The sequence below is a fragment of the Podarcis gaigeae genome (assembly GCF_964106915.1).
Source record: "Podarcis gaigeae genome assembly, chromosome: 4".
In the NCBI taxonomy this organism is placed as follows: Eukaryota; Metazoa; Chordata; class Lepidosauria; order Squamata; family Lacertidae; genus Podarcis; species Podarcis gaigeae.
Genome location: NC_139677.1, coordinates 30558526 through 30575887, shown reverse-complemented (window position 1 = coordinate 30575887; position 17362 = coordinate 30558526).

Below are 17362 nucleotides of genomic sequence, written 5' to 3'. Positions count from 1 at the left end.
AGGAGTTGATGGAATCTGAGATGACTGGCAGCAAATAACTGTTATCGTGCCCATCAACTCTGATGAAAACGACATTGGGAGGGCCCTCTCTTATCCTATCCGAACAGATGGCATAATTTGCAAGGGAGGGGGGAGGCGTTGAGGAGAGAGAGGAAGAGCCACGCAGGGTTTACATCAGCCGTATTTCTCGTGCTTACCTTGGAACGCTTAACAGCATCCTGAAATAAACAGAAAGTCGCCTTAATGTAGCAGGCTTCCTGGCAGGGTGAGTCATCCAGCAGAAAGCAATTATCAACCAGTCTTAAGTAGAAGCCTGCTGCTTTCTTAAATGACCTGCTTGCCGCGTGGATGGTAGGATGCGACAGGGAGCGGCACAGAAGAGTTGAGAGCTTGAATCCTGCTTTTCCCAGTCATGGGACAGCAACAGAAATGAGGTTGTGCAGCCCATAAGCCCATTGAAGGGATGCAGAAGGAATTGGTTTTGCTTCTAAAATGAACAAAGTGCCTTACGGAGAGGTATTAGGGAAATCACTCCCAGAGAAAATTATTTTCGGCACCAAAATGAAATGAAATAAGAAGGACTAATCCCCTGAGAATGCTCCCCCTTTCCTTTCCTTTTTCGTCGTTAAAACAAACTTTTGATTCTAACAGAAATGTTAACACTATTGACTATGGACGCTATTCATTATGAATTTACCTATTTTAAATCCTTAGCACACGGAAATCTAAACTGTAACCTCAGATATTAAAAATGTTCGTCATGGGTGGCTATCATCTATCATAATGAGAAATACACCAGTCTGGGATCCCAACGTAAAGTGAGATTGGATTTAGATTCCATAAACAACAGCCCCTAATGTTTCATAGCAACTCATTTTCAAATGGAAAAAGCGCCTTTAGATCTGCAACCTGCTCTTCAAAGGGAAAAATAAAGCAGTCAAAAATCCCACTGGGCTCTCCAAAACCCTTTTTGCATGTTTAAGTAATTCTTTGAATTCCAGGAAGCATTAAATGATTGTTTTCAATATTATTTATGAGTTGCTAATTATGCCAACCTGCCTGTTCAACATTGATCTCTTGGCCATTTGAGTATCTGTGGATCATTCAAAGTGTTGGTGCTGACCCTTAAAGCATTAAAGGGCCACAGCCCAGTAGACCTGAAGGAGCGTCTCCACCACCATTGTTCAGTCCAGACACTGAGGTCCAGCTCCGAGGGCCTTCTGGTGGTTCCCTCACTGCGAGAAGTGAGGTTACAAGGAACCAGGCAATTAAGACTGGCTTTCTCAGTAGTGGTACCCAGCCTGTGGAACACCCTCAAGGAAATAAACAACTATCTGACTTTTAGAAGACATCTGAAGGCAGCTCTGTTTTTAATGTTTGATGTTTTATTGTGTTTTTAATATTCTGTTGGGAGCCACCCAGAGTGCCTGGGAAAACCCAGCCAGATGGGTGGGATATAAATAATAAATTGTTGCAGTTGTGGTTGTGGTTGTTGTTGTTGTGACCAGCTGCAACTGACAGGGCAGGGGTGCTTATCAGACTTTAAGTCACTGATGTTACCTGCCACTTACTGGGATGCAACGTTGTTGGGTTCTGCGAGGTTCTGCTGGATCCTAACCTGGTTCAGCTACTTGAGATGGACCTGATACAGGCCTCTCTGCAGCACCAGCCTTGACCTTGCACAGCGACGGCAGGCATTTTTGTTCCCTTCCGCCTCCCATCTTGGTCAGCCCCAGTGGCAGAGCTTCAGATGCAGCAGTAACTCGGCCGCTCTGTTCAGCCCTGTGGCTCTGGGCCAGGAATAAGGATCACTCGACGTGCTTAAGACTGCAGCCTCAGTAAGATAGCATTGCAGTCAGTGTCATTCAAATGTACAGAGTCCTATATGAAGGAGGAAGTTTTATAGAGAAGATTGGGGGAAAGCAATATATAAAGCCTCCTGAAAGATTTATCTGCAGTGCAATACAGATCGTATTTCGAGAATAGCAGCAGCTCTTCACATACAGCAGATAAAGCTTGTGTTAGATACTGTCCAGAAAAGGAATATACAGTGGTACCTCGGGTTAAGAACTTAATTCGTTCTGGAGGTCCATTCTTAACCTGAAACTGTTCTTAACCTGAAGCACCACTGCTTCACCACTGCTCCACACCACCGCTGGGCAATTTCTGTTCTCATCCTGAAGCAAAGTTCTTAACCCGAGGTACTATTTCTGGGTAAGCGGAGTCTGTAACCTGAAGCGTCTGTAACCTGAAGAGTCTGTAACCCAAGGTACCACTGTACATTTTAAAGGTGAAACAATATGCTGTGTTTCCTGTTTTTGCAATGGCCTGGCTTTCTCTTTTCTGCCCAGGCTGAAGGTGTTATTACTAACATGGGTTGGGGAAATAGCGGTCAACATGCTGCGTCCTAGGCACACATGGGCCTGGTTTGCACATAACATTAAACCATGGTTTAGTGTTACAAGGAAGGACTGGCTCATGCATTTCCACTTCTCCTCGAGAGCCAGTGTGGTGTAGTGGTTAAGAGCGGTGGACTCGTAATCTGGTGAACCGGGTTCGCTTCCCCGCTCCTCCACCTGCAGCTGCTGGGTGACCTTGGGCCAGTCACACTTCCTTGAAGTCTCTCAGCCCCACTCACCTCACAGAGTGTTTGTTGTGGGGGAGGAAGGGAAAGGAGAATGTTAGCCGCTTTGAGACTCCTTAAAGGGAGTGAAAGGCGGGGTATCAAATCCAAACTACTCTTCTTCTTCTTCTTCTTCTTCTTCTTCTTCTTCTTCTTCTTCTTCTTCTTCTTCTTCTTCCTTTCCTTCTCGGGTAGGGTCACAAAGAGGAGATTGGAAGCTTCCTAAAGCATGGAAGGGATAGGTTAACCCATTTTGTCCTTTCATAATCCACAACCCCAGTTCCTCCCATGTCTGCTAGACATGTGGCAGAGAGGCAAAGGAGTGTGAGAGCTAAGGGGCATCCAGGTGCTGAAGGGAATGGGCTCCTGCACCTGCAGCAGCTGCCGAAATTCCCTCTTCTACACAACCTTCAAAGGTGCAGGGGCCCAGTGGCGTAGCGTGGGGGTGCAGGGGGGGCCGGCCGCACTGGGCGCAACATCTAGGGGGGGCGCTCGCACTCACAGCTCTCTGCCCCTAGGGCAGACGGGGCGCAAATTACTTGCCTTGCCCCGGGTGCTGACAACCCACGCTACTCCACTGAGGGCCCTCCCCTCCTTTGCAGCTGGCACCTTCCTAGCTTGCCCCTCCATTTCTATAGCTCATACATTTTTCAACTTTATAGTTACCCCAACAACATGGCCAGGAAAAAAGCACTCAGGTCAGCACTGAAAAAGAAAGAAAATGTTTCTATTTAAAAAAAAAAAATAACCAAAGAGAGATATCTATATCTAGATATAGACTCACTGGTCTCACTGTTGCCAAATATAAAATCCTGTGGTTTTTTTTTTAAAAAAAAATCATTCTACTGCACAGTTTTGCTATTATTATTATTATTTTCCTGGGTGAACAGTAATAACTGAAAATTCAGTCTCTGAGAACGGTCTGAAACTTTTCTCAACAGCCTTATACCAGCGTTAAAAGGACATGCTAAATGAAATGTTAGAACAGCAGGGATCTGATTCTCTTTTAAATCCTGTAGCATGGCTAATAACAACAGCATCCCATATTCCTCTCTCTCTCTCTTTCCCTTTCTCCATCAGGCTTCACCATATGGTGGGACCAACACAGCTTGAAAAGCGAGAGAAACTTCGTTTCTGTGCCAGCCACCTGGGTACACTGCAGGTGTGAGAGCGGAGGCAGACAGTGTGGCAGGCTATGCAAAATAGATTCAGGTATTAATAGCAGAATGCGCAGAGCATGTAATTGTATCTGTACAGGCCCCATCAGGATATGACGACGGTTTGGGTGCAATAATGGTTCTCTGGCGGATACCGCAGGACTGGCTTATTCAAATTGAATCAAAAGTGTTGTCCACAAAGGGTCAGTTTAAGTTACGAGAAACTGTTTCTCATGCAGCTATGGCGCTGAGAGTACTGTCTATGTCTGAAAGCTCATGCGCCAACCCAGAGTTGCTAGTGCGCACACAGAGCTCCACAGAATCAGCAGCTGATCCATTCTTATCCAAGTTGGGAAATGTTCTACATGACTAGCAGTTAGGGATGATGGGAGTCCTAGTTCAACATCATCTGCTGGACCATAGGTTCAACATTCCAGGCATAAACAATACTAACCAGTGGTCTCACTCTATATAAGACAGCTTCCTTTCATCCGTCACATTTTTGCATCTGTAATTGGACCATAATATTGATCATGTTACAATATGTATCTCATAATGCAAATTGGATTGAAAATTGTCCTTCTTTGCTTCCAGTGCTGCATTTAAAAAAAAAAGTGGGAGGGGAATCACTTATGTGCACGAGTTAAATAAGAGAGACTATTAAGTGCCCTTAATGGCTGTTTTGCTTTTTTACAGAAAATGCACAAGGTCCAGAACCGCATCCTAGAAAGATCCATATCTTCTGTTTAAACTGATATATTTCTAAAGTTTTGTTTTTTAAATCTTGCCTTGCCATGCATCTTAAGGCATGACTCGCTGTTAGTGCCAAGCTGAAAATGTCTCACACCTCTTTCTTTGTTCAACCATCCTCCATCAATTAGTAAGAAAAGAAAATGTCTTTGAAAACTATCAAAGGGGAGAGAAAATTTCAGTGAAATTCTCGCATACAGGGTTTGTTGTTGTTGTTAATTAAATTTGTATACAGTGGTACCTCAGGTTACAGATGCTTCAGGTTACAGACGCTTCAGGTTACAGACTCCGCTAACCCAGAAATAGTACCTCAGGGTAAGAACTTTGCTTCAGGATGAGAACAGAAATCGCACGGCGGTGGCGCGGTAGCAGCGGGAGGCCCCATTAGCTATCATCCGAAGATCATAGGGCAGTTTACAACATAAAAATACAAAAATGAGAACACAAAATACATAATAAAACAAACCAATAGCTCCCCTCCCACAAACCCATTTATAGAATATTAATCAGCTAAAAGCTTGGTAATAGATAAATGTTTTCGCCTGGTACTTAAAGATATATAATGAAGGTGCCAGGCGAGCCAAACTGGGGGAAACATTCCACAAATGGGGAGCCACTTTTTGGGTTGCCCTGAACCTCTCGTGGAGGAAGCACACGAAGAAGGGTTTCCAATGGTGAACACCAGGTCCAGGTCAGTTCATATGGGGATAGGCAGTCCTTGCACTTCCCTTGCAAAGGGGTGTTTGTAAGTGTGTCTTTTATCATCACTTTGTTGAGCTGCAATCTGCAGCTGCACCTTGAAGGGGACACCCTCGCTTTACTTCCAGCCAAGCCTACTGTGTACCAGACAGCTGTGAAGTATTTTTACTTTTAAACAAATCAGCGAGGAAAGACTTTGTTAAGGTAAAAGGAAGCATTTCCCTTAAAAACAAGATCAGGGAGTGCACCTATCTAGGGCACTTTGTAGCTAGTTTCTCTGGCTTCCTGCACAGCAATGAGGAAAGTACTGCAAACTAATTCCTCGCATAGTTTTTTTTCTTCAGATTAGGAAGGCTGCAGAGCAGTGGAAAAATATTTAATGGAAAGAGAAACGCACAAACACTCCACCCATTTGCCACCTTGCAGTAATAAACTAAGCTGTTATGTATTTGGAACCTCACAGAAGGACAACTGACTTCTAAGGGCATTCATGGTGGTGTAACTGTTAGGATTTCTATCTATCCGAGCTGCTCAGCGAGTGGTAGTATGATTTGTGTACATCATGTGAGTGTCTGAGAGAGTGTGAGAAAGGAAGTCTGTATTATCACTTCCTGAGTACTATTGGAAGTTAGTTTCACTTCTGTATGTGTTGCACAGTTGTGTACTGGTGTTCAGAGGGCACAGACGTACTGATGGAGTCTCAGTATATATATGACCATAAATAAAGTAGTTTTATAACTACAATTGAGTCTTTCTTCTGCTATGATATGCCAGAAGACTGGCGTGCTCTTTTCAGAAGAGAAGAGTCGCCTATCACCGGTCTCTCTGGACTGAGGGAGATTTACAGCCAGGGAGGACCACCGGAGAGACGTCCTGAAGACTTGGGAAGTTGGCAGCCATTCCCAGGTGTTTTTCCAACAGAAACATCTAACATTTCAATATTGGAAAAGGAAGTCTACCCCCACCAAGCACACACACATCGTACAGTGGACACAGGACATTATTCAATAGGCAGGATATGAAAATATGGCCTTCCATAAATACAAGAAGGGTGGGGAGTTCTCTGGCATATGGTCTCCTTATACTGTTATATTTGCTTGAACGTCTCAGAATCAGGTTGGTCTGAACCACCAATTGCTCCTCCTTTCCCTCCTCCCTCTCACATGTGCAACTAGAATACATCGTCTTAGTTTATTATTATGTGTTTTGTGTTCTTTGACTGTATTTGTGTGTTTGTTTTTTTTTTTTTTTTTTGTTTCCTTATGGAAAATTCAATTTAAAAGCTATAACCAAAAATGACAAGAATGAAGTAGCTCAATCTCTATACTCATCAAAATTCTGAAGGGTGTCTAAAGAACAAGGCAGAAAAATAGAAGCCCCTCTTGTAGGCGAAGAAATCTTTCAAGAAAGGATACATTTCGGCACAACTGTATTCCCTGCTCATCTACGGTCCCTACCTTTTCGAAAAGCTTCCCTAACATTAGCTAATTCTCATGTCGCATATAAGGGGGAGAGAGAAATTGCTATTACTGGAGCATTACTGTTATGGTTGTGATGCTACTAAGTGGATGGAACATAAATGTCACCAGCCAGATTTGTCTTTGCCAGCAACTCGTGCATCCTTAAATGGCTGTTCATGACTCTCAGCTCAATTTTAAAATCCCTGGAGAACCATAGGGCAAGGTTTAAATTTCTTGGCTGAGACACACCAATATTCCATAGTGAAACAATTGGAATCAGAAAAAGTTACTGCTTGCCACCTCTTTCGGCAGCTCAGAAAAGACAGAAAACCTTTGTGGCCTAACATCAGTGATCTGATGCTATGCATTTTTAGTTAATATTAGAAGCAAATTCCACTGACTTTGTTCTGTGGAGCATTTAATAATAATAATTTTATTATTTGTATGTGGCTCATCTGACTGGGTTGCCCCAGCCACTCCCAACAAAATATTTAAAACACAATCAACCATTAAAAACTTCCCTGTTCAGGGCTGCTTTCTGATGTCTTATAAATAGTTATTTATCTGTTTGGCATACAATGAGAGGGTGTTCCACAGGGCAGGTGCCACTACCAAGAAGGCCCATTTCAAAGTTTGTCTCTTTCTCACCTACCCGAAGTGCAACTGTGGGTGAAGAAAGACCCCTTGCATAATCTAAGAGGTGAATGAAATTACAGCTAGTCAGAGGAACCCCCCACCTAAAAAGAGCTCTTCTGGATTAGATCAAAGGCCCATCTAGTCCAGTATCTTTGTTCTCACAGTGGCCAATGAGATGCCTACTGGAAGCCCAAGAAGGGCAAAAACACAAAAAGTCTCTTGGAATTCAATGGGTAAATGGCCACAGCATCAATGACACATGGAAACTAATTTCTACATCTCTCTCATCCACAGAACTACTATATACAGTGGTACCTTCGGTTACATACGCTTCAGGTTACAGGCACTTCAGGTTACAGACTTCGCTAACCCAGAAATAGTACCTCGGGTTAACAACTTTGCTTCAGGATGAGAACAGAAATCGTGCTCTGGTGGCACGGAGGCAGCAGTGGTGCTTCAGGTTAAGAACAGTTTCAGGTTAAGAACGGACTTCTGGAACGAATTAAGTTCTTAACTCAAGGTACCACTGTATTGCATTTTCTGTTCAGTTAAAAGCAGTGATATGTCTTTAGTCCTTTAGATCTCTCCCACCAGGTACAGCTCAGAATAGTCCACCAAATAGTTTATAGGATATCAATGCAGTCTCCATAAGCAAGTCTTCCTTCCCTCTGTCTGTAGGTCTCTTCTGTGCTAGAGTGCTGGCCTCTATTACAAGATAAAATTCATATTATAATGTTTAGGAGTGAAAATCATGTAGCAACTTCCTTGGGGGAACCACCTTCATGGCCTACTAGTCCCCAAAGTTTAGGATCACCAAGATCAAGGTTGGATTCACAGCATCCTTGGGTAGACAGAAACTTATTTCCTAGAAAAGTCATTCAACGTTTATAGGCATGAATAAAGTCTTAGCATTTGACTAAGGTTGCAAAATGTTAGTCTAAAGAGCACAGACTAAAGCCACCAGGGACTCAGCTATACAGCTACAAATATAACGTTTTAAGTGCGTTTTAAGTGCATTATTCAAATGTGACAGTAGGTGTGGTGGTGAGCTTATGGCAAATTCAATATATTTCCCAAAACTTTGTTAAAAAAGCATTTTCACAGTGGTTTTTATATGTGTCTAGATTCTACCCAGGAATCTTACTCAGACGTAAGCCCCATGGACTCAATGGGCTGGCTTCCAGGTAAGTGAATTTAGGATTACAGTCTAAGGGGTGTGTTCAACAGTGTTAAGCAGATCATTCCTTCTGCACTCTCACCAGCAGCCCTCTTAAACTTATTCCAGTGTAACCTGTGTCTGAGTTAACTCTCAAACATGAATGCCACTGATAATTCTTTTAAGCATCCTAGGAGCTTTGCCAATTTGTTCAGTTGTAAAATACCTTAAGGCTTTCCAGCCTCCATATCTCTCATTCGGACTTTGCTTGGGTTCACTCAACAACATCAAAATGCAATGAAGTACATCATGTTATCTCTTTTCAACCATCAAAAGATGACCCAGTTGCTTTACTTGACTTTGACATGTGTAAACATTCTTTTTAAAGGAATGAGCAAAAGAAAAAAGAGGGGAAAAGGTAGCCCTTGTAACCTCTTAAGCTGATGGGACTTATGAGTTCTAGGTCATTAAAATACAGTGGTACCTCAGGTTAAGTACTTAATTCGTTCCGGAGGTCCATACTTAACCTGAAACTGTTCTTAACCTGAAGCACCACTTTAGCTAATGGGGCCTCCTGCCGCTGCGCCGCCGGAGCACAATTTCTGTTCTTATCCTGAAGCAAAGTTCTTAATCTGAAGCACTATTTCTGGGTTAGTGGAGTCTGTAACCTGAAGCGTAGGTAACCCGAGGTACCACTGTAGTTCTCAGGTCAAACAGTTATGCAGCTTCAGGGATTGGAGGAATGTCACATGGAAGAAGGCCCAAAATTAAGGAAGATGTGCATGGTTATTTATAGCATTTCTTGAACACGATCAGAAAAATAAGCACTCCACTGATTACTTGCAAAAAGTTAAAAATGTTGGCAAACATATCTCAGAAAGCTTTTTATTCCGGGAAAAGAATAATCCTTCTGAATGGCTCCTCTCCCATCTTTCTTTTTTTTTAAAAAAAAAAATCACACTATGTGCTCTTTTTTTGTATGTAGCACAGCTCTAACAGCCTAGAAAGAAATCAGTCTAACTAAAAGCATGAGATCCCTGTAGGAGTGAATCACCAGGAAGATAAAAGCATTTTTTTAAAAATGACTGCAGAGATCTTTACAAGGTTCCATGCTGACACATTGTATTTCATCTACCTAGTGACTGAACAATAAAAGGACACATGGATTGTTTATGTAGGGTATTTTACTCCATGAGTTCTGTGAACATATTGGTCCATGCAGATGGTGATCACATGTCAGTGTGTTCACAAAGCAGTTGCTGTCTGTGACGTGCACAAATCATGCTGGTGATAAATGACAGGGCAAAGGGAATTAACCTTATCCATCTCCTAACAGCACCACACATATGAGCTGGTACTCTTAAACCGTGGCGCATCAGAGACTGCTTATTTGAATATGTGGCTATTGATCTGGCGGAAGAGATAACAAAGCTACGTGGTGCTGTTATGTGTAGGCTTGTGAAAAGCATTACGTTGGAATGGACTGAACACGAGGGTGGGGGCTCAAGACATTTTGTTTTAGGAGGCAAAGGATGAGATGGCGTGCCCTGTCCCCCCCCCCCCCCGTCCATTCCTAGTGGACGGGCAGCTGAATCTTAATTTAATACTTGAGATGGGACAGCATTCTCCAATGCACTTGAAGGTAGCAGATGAGCTTCGGGGACTCAGACAACCCTGTCTTCATGCACACAGCTCTGACTCTAAGAGAGGGGAACAGCCCTCTCTTAAAAAGCAGTGCTTTTTTATATAAAAATGGGATGCTCAAGGGTATGCAGTACCGGCACCTCTTTTGTTGTTGTTGTTGTTAAAAAGTGTGGTGTTTACTGCAACAACTTCATGGTGAATACCGGTACCTGTTTTTCTAGAAGAAAAGCACTGATGGTAAGAATGGCTGGCGAGTGAGACTCTGCTGCTGTCTCCCAACCCCAGCATCTCCCATTTTAGGCAGCTGCCACACTCTGTCCAGTGGTAGGGCCAACAGTGGAGCTGGTGAACACAGCATCTTCAGACTCACCCCTCTTTGAGTGGGTGGAGTCAAATCTTCCGTGGTCCAGTGCCTAAGCCAGTACCTTCTCACTTGCTGTAATCAATAAAGTTGTGGCCTTTTTGAAATATACTCAGAGTCACAAAGTGATTTCATGCTCTTTATTCAGCTCATAGTGGTGAGGAGGAATGAATGAAAGTCCCCTCAAAGTATCTGCTTTATATACATTATTTACACAATGGGCTGCACATAATAATAATAATAATAATAATAATAATAATAATAATAATAATTTATTATTTATACCCCGCCCATCTGGCTGGGCCTCCCCAGCCACTCTGGGCGGCTTCCATAAAAACCAAAAATACAGTAAAATATCACACGTTAAAAACTTCCCTGAACAGGGCTGCCTTAAGATGTCTTCTGAATGTCAGGTAGTTGTTTATTGCTTTGACATCTGCTGGAAGGGCGTTCCACAGGGTGGGCGCCACTACCGAGAAGGCCCTCTGCCTGGTTCCCTGTAGCTTTGCTTCTCGCAATGAGGGAACCGCCAGAAGGCCCTCGGCGCTGGACCTCAGCATCCGGGCAGAATGATGGGGGAGGAGACGCTCCTTCAGGTATACTGGACCGAGGCCGTTTAGGGCTTTAAAGGTCAGCACCAACACTTTGAATTGTGCTTGGAAACATACTGGGAGCCAATGTAGGTCTTTCAAGACCGGTGTTATATGGTCTCGGCGGCCGCTCCCAGTCACCAGTCTAGCTGCCGCATTCTGGATTAGTTGTAGTTTCCGAGTCACCTTCAAAGGTAGCCCCATGTAGAGTGCATTGCAGTAGTCCAAGCGGGAGATAACCAGAGCATGCACCACTCTGGCGAGACAGTCTGCAGGCAGATAGGGTCTCAGCCTACGTACCAGATGGAGCTGGTAAACAGCTGCCCTGGACACAGATTTGACCTGTGCCTCCATGGACAGCTGTGAGTCCAAAATGACTCCCAGGCTGCGCACCTGGTCCTTCAGGGGCACAGTTACCCCATTCAGGACCAGGGAATCCTCCACACCTGCCCGCCTCCTGTCCCCCAGAAACAGTACTTCTGTCTTGTCAGGATTCAACCTCAATCTGTTAGCCGCCATCCATCCTCCAACCGCCTCCAGACACTCACACAGGACCTTCACTGCCCTCACTGGTTCTGATTTAAAAGAGAGGTAGAGCTGGGTATCATCTGCATACTGATGAACACCCAGCCCAAACCTCCTGATGATCTCTCCCAGCGGCTGCATGTAGATGTTGAAAAGCATGGGGGAGAGGACAGAACCCTGAGGCACCCCACAAGTGAGAGCCCAGGTGTCTGAACACTCATCCCCCACCACCACTTTCTGAACACGGCCTAGGAGGAAGGAGCGGAACCACTGTAGGACAGTGCCCCCAGCTCCCAGCCCCTCAAGACGGTCCAGAAGGATGTTATGGTCGATGGTATCAAATGCCGCTGAGAGATCCAGCAGAACTAGGAAACAGCTCTCACCTTTGTCCCTAGCCCGCCGGAGATCATCAACCAGTGCGACCAAGGCAGTTTCAGTCCCATGATGAGGCCTGAATCCCGACTGGAAGGGATCCAAATGGTCCGCTTCTTCCAGGCGTGCCTGGAGTTGTTCGGCAACCGCTCGCTCTATCACCTTGCCCAAGAATGGAAGATTTGAGACTGGGCGATAGTTGGCCATTGTGGCCACATCTAAAGATGGTTTTTTAAGAAGCGGTTTAATAACCGCCTCTTTCAGTGGGTCTGGGAAGGCTCCCTCACGGAGGGAAGCATTCACCACCCCACGAAGCCCATCGCCCAGTCCTTCCCGGCTAGCTTTTATAAGCCAGGATGGGCAAGGATCCAGGAGACAGGTGGTTGGTTTCACTCGTCCAAGCAGCCTGTCCACATCCTCGGAGGTAACAGATTGGAATTGATCCCACTCAACTTGACTAGACAGAACTCTAGCACTCTCCCGCCCTGGCCCTGCTCCCACGGTGGAGTCTACTTCTTCCCGAATCTGAGCGATTTTATCTGCAAAAAACTTTGCAAAATCATTGCAGGAGAATATGTGGCCCATACTGGGCCCCGATGTTACAGGTGGTTCCGCTAAATTGTGAACCACCTGAAAAAGTCTCCTGCTGCTGTTTTCTGCAGATGCAATAGAGGCGGTGAAGAAATTCTTCTTCGCCGTCGCTATCGCCACTTGGTAGGCTCGACGTTGAGCTCTAACCTGTGTCCGATCAGATTCGGAATGAGTTATCCGCCACCGGTGCTCTAGCCGTCTCAACGATTGTTTCATTGCCCTCAGATCCGTGGAAAACCACGGGGCTCTCCGGGCTCCATGCAATCGGAGAGGGCGCTTCGGAGCCAAACAGTCAATAGCCCTGGTTAACTCCGCATTCCAGCGGGCCACCAGGGAATCAGCTGAAAGGCCATCAACATGGGATAAAGCATCCCCTACCACTCTCTGGAAACCATTTGGATCCATTAAGTGGCGGGGGCGGACCATCCGAGTTGGTCCCACCTCCCTGCAGAGGGGATGGGTCGCAGAGAAGTCCAGTTGCACCAGGAAGTGATCTGACCATGGCACTTCTTTTGTTTCACTTTTACTTAGTGTCAGATCACCAACATCCATAGAGGTAAACACCAGGTCCAAGGCATGTCCGCGGCTATGGGTTGGGCCAGACTTATTCAGGGACAGCCCCATGGAGGCCATGCTTTCCACGAAGTCCCGAGCTGCCCCTTGTAAGGTCGTGTCGGCATGGATGTTAAAATCCCCTAGGACGACCAAGCTAGGTGTCTCCAGGAGAACATCCGCCACGACCTGAAGCAGCTCGGGCAGGGAATCCTTGGTGCAGCGGGGAGGTCGGTACACCAAAAGGAATCCTGTACTGCCCCTATTGCCCAACTTCCAGAACATGCACTCGGAAAACTGGGTCTTCCCAATAGGACGCCTGGTGCAAACTAATGACTTTCTAAAAATCACTGCAACCCCCCCTCCCCGCCCACATGACCTGGGTTGCTGTGCATAAGAGAAACCTGGTGGACAAGCAGCGGCAAGGACAGGCCCATCTGCTTCATCCAACCAAGTCTCTGTTACACAAGCCAGGTCGAGTCCTCCATCCATGATCAAGTCATGATTGGCTAATTCTGGAATTCTACTGTAAGCCAATCAGGTTGTGGATTCACTTATATCTGGAGCATGATTCGGTGGTTCCTGCCAACCAATCATACTGCTGCATTGTTCTAGGACCAATCAGACTGCTGCAATTTGGATCCTATTGTTCTAGGACCAATCAGACTGCTGCAGTTTGGATCCTATTCAACTCAGTACATAACACTTTTCTTGCCCATTAACCTTATATTCTGTGTCAACGTGTCTTTATTCCACCAAGCGGGGGTCGGGTCCTCGAACCACAAATATTTTTTCCTGAGACACTCACTTCACACTCCCTCATAGTAAGGCCCACCCTGAAGGCTAACCACTTCCTGGTTCACCTCGCTAGCTAAACTCAGCAGTGGAAAAATCCCTCATAGTACCCAGAAACTCTAACCATCAACTCTTCTCAAATATCACTGGTTCAGGACACATCTCCAAGATGCTTAGTCACCTGTTCCTGTCTTCTTGGGTTCTTCGCTCAAGTTCCAGGAGTGGCAAGGAGAAAGAGAGAGGGACCAGGGATGCGCAGGGGGATAGGTTTTCCTGACCACACGTATTAGGCCACATTTCCATGGATTCAAATGCTGTCCAGAGTGTCAGCTTCAATTTCCAGAAGGAACCTAGGTCCAACATGTATCATATTCTGAGCATACAGGAAAATTGCAGGTGATAAATGACTTCTCTTGTTATAACTTTTGAGTATCGATAGGAACAAGCAAGGATTCGGGAAACATGAGAAAGCAGTCCGAGTCTCTATGTGGGCAAACTTGGTGGTTTGTGGATAAAAGTTCACTAGGTTATTAGCTTAAAGCTTACCACATTTCTAACATATGATGTGAAAAACCAAAAGTTTTGTTGAAGCGAGCTACCTCCACTTTTTAAGAATATATTTTATTTAGTTACTACCTTGGCACGTTCCACTTTAGAAACATAATATCTATTGGAAAGAAATTCCACTTTAGAATATGGGGGGTCCTTTCTCTTTTGGCTTTCGCAGAGTTAGAATGGAGAAAAAATGGAGCCCATTTATACCATCTCTTTGTAGCTAGACCCAAAAGATTGTGGTTGCAGTATCATTGAGCCAAGGACAGGAAGGGAAAGTTAATAGAATGTATATGTTGGACCACTTACTGTATTTTTCTGAAAGAGCTGGCAATAGGGAGAGCAAGCAACACAAAGTTTTGGTGCAAGCTGAAAGTGATGTTTCGGGATAATATTGCCACAGGGGAATTGGTAATGGTATTCTGCTTCCACAGAGCTAGACATAAAAAGGAGCTGAACTTTCTAATGTATCCAATTACCATAACTATAAGAAACATCTCTTACAACCTCCTGAAACCTTGCTCCACTAATACTTCTGTTCCATTTGCTCCCACACCCCAGATAAGGAGATGAAACATTTATCATTGGGCTAACAAGGGATGGGGGGGAAATTTAGGTTAGTTTGTGCTTTCTTGTGTACTTATTATTTAACTTGCACTTCCTGAAACAGTCTGCAGGTGTAAATACATCTATCCTTTGAAATTCATACCCCCTCCAAATTTTGTGATGCATTTCTCTAAGCAAACAGTCTGCACAGAAATGTGGACAGTATGTTCAGGAAAAGAGGGCATAAAAACCCACACGTTAGTAAAAGCAGCCTAGTAAAGGTAAAGGGTAAAGCGACCCCTGACCATTAGGTCCAGTCGTGACCGACTCTGGGGTTGCGGCGCTCATCTTGCTTTATTGGCCGAGGGAGCTGGCGTACAGCTTCCGGGTCATGTGGCCAGCATGACTAAGCCGCTTCTGGCGAACCAGAACAGCGCACGGAAATGCCGTTTACCTTCCCGCCGGAGCGGTACCTATTTATCTACTTGCACTTGACGTGCTTTCGAGCTGCTAAGTTGGCAGGAGCAGGGACTGAGCAACGGGAGCTCTCCCCGTCGCGGGGATTCGAACCGCTGACCTTCTGATCGGCAAGCCCTAGGCTCTGTGGTTTTTTGTTTTTTAAAAAATAATTTTTATTAACCGGCCAATCAAATCAAATCAAATCACATCATATAAATTCCGAATTACAAAGCCAAATTTTAAATTGTGTTGGGGGGGCCGATATTTCAAGATCCGAAGGGGGATTCTGATCATCTTCTTGCTACTGCGTTAATGTCCACATCAGTCCAAACAAAGTTCATAATTCTATCCAGTCTTGTCTTGCTTTTCCACATCACATCTTGTTCATATATTTTCTCTTTTTTCTTTATGATCTCTTCTGATAGTCTCCTTAAGCCGATAAACACCAATAATAATCCTGTGTGAATTTTCCGTTCTTCCAATCCTCAAATAGAGATGGTTTCCATATATCATCGCCTTCATAGATAACAGCGCTCTTTCCATCATTAATTACAGAACAGTCGTTCTTAAGTCCCACTGAGGAGTTTCACCCCAATATAAAAACAACTCTATTTCTCTATTTCTCCTCTCAGACTTAAGTCCTCCGACAGAACTTCCCAATATGGCGACGGTATTTTTAACTGCGTCATTCCAAAGCCCTTATACATTCCACACTCTTCTTAAAACATGCTTGCGTTCGAAAGTTTATCTCCACACAGCCTTAAATCCACAGCTTAAGTCCTTAAAACGACATTCCTGACTTGTGAGGGGAGGGGATTCTTGTTTAATCACATAAGGAAAGAAAGTTTTTTCCCCTCCCCCATCAGTCATTTGCCATACCGAGTCTTGGTGTATCTTCTCATGATTTATACTTGTTCCTCCGACTCGTCTTGTTTTATCAGAGATCTCTTCTGTTAGCAGTCTTTTACTCCCCCTTCTTCCTTGAAATATGTGCATTCGCTTCATCCAAATAGTTTCTTTTGAAGTTCTTGCAGCTAGTGGCGCAGATCAGAGACGGTGTCCAGGAGCACCGAAATCCCACAGGAGAGCATTGTGCCTAGTGCCCCCATCCCCTCAAATTCGGGGGTGGTATAGGGCACAGCAGGCAAGGGCAGCCCCCCCCCACAATCCTGGGGGGGGTAGGGAGGCTATTTACTCCCATCACAGCCTCCAAATTACCTCGTGTGGGTTGGAGAGATGTTATTGTCAGCCATTTTCTGATGCGCCCCTAGTGGCCCCTCCCTAGGCTCTGTGGTTTAACCCACAGTGTCACCTGTGTCAAGCATTACATTTGGGAAATTTGTTGTACTAAAATGCCAGTGAATTTTTGTGAGTTTCTTTTAACCTGGAAATGTGTAGAACTTAAATTTAAGATTGGGGTGGGGGTGGGGAATGAGAAACTGGGAGATGCCAAAACTGACAAGTTTGTCCCATCTATACTAAGGCTTCCACTTTATTTAAATAACAAATGTAACAGAGATATGCACTGGATCCTATAGTACAGGACACTATAAGAATGACAGAGACACCCTACAACTATTCCACCCTCCCAGTTGAGTTATACAAAGACTATATTGGGAATAAGGAGGAGGAGGAGGAGGAGGATAAAGCTGACAGCCAATGTCATTTCTTGGACAGGTTGGAAGTAAGAAGGAGGCAGATGTGAGTTTACTGAGGGCAGACTGAGGTTGTTGGGACAGTGCCCCATTTTCCTGAGTGGACCTGCCTCCACTGAACATCGGCATCAAAACATTGCTTCAATCTACTCCCTTTATGGTCCACCTCATGTACCCAGGGACAGATTTAGGTTTGATGAGGCCCTAAGCTACTGAAGGTAATGGGGCCCTTTATATGT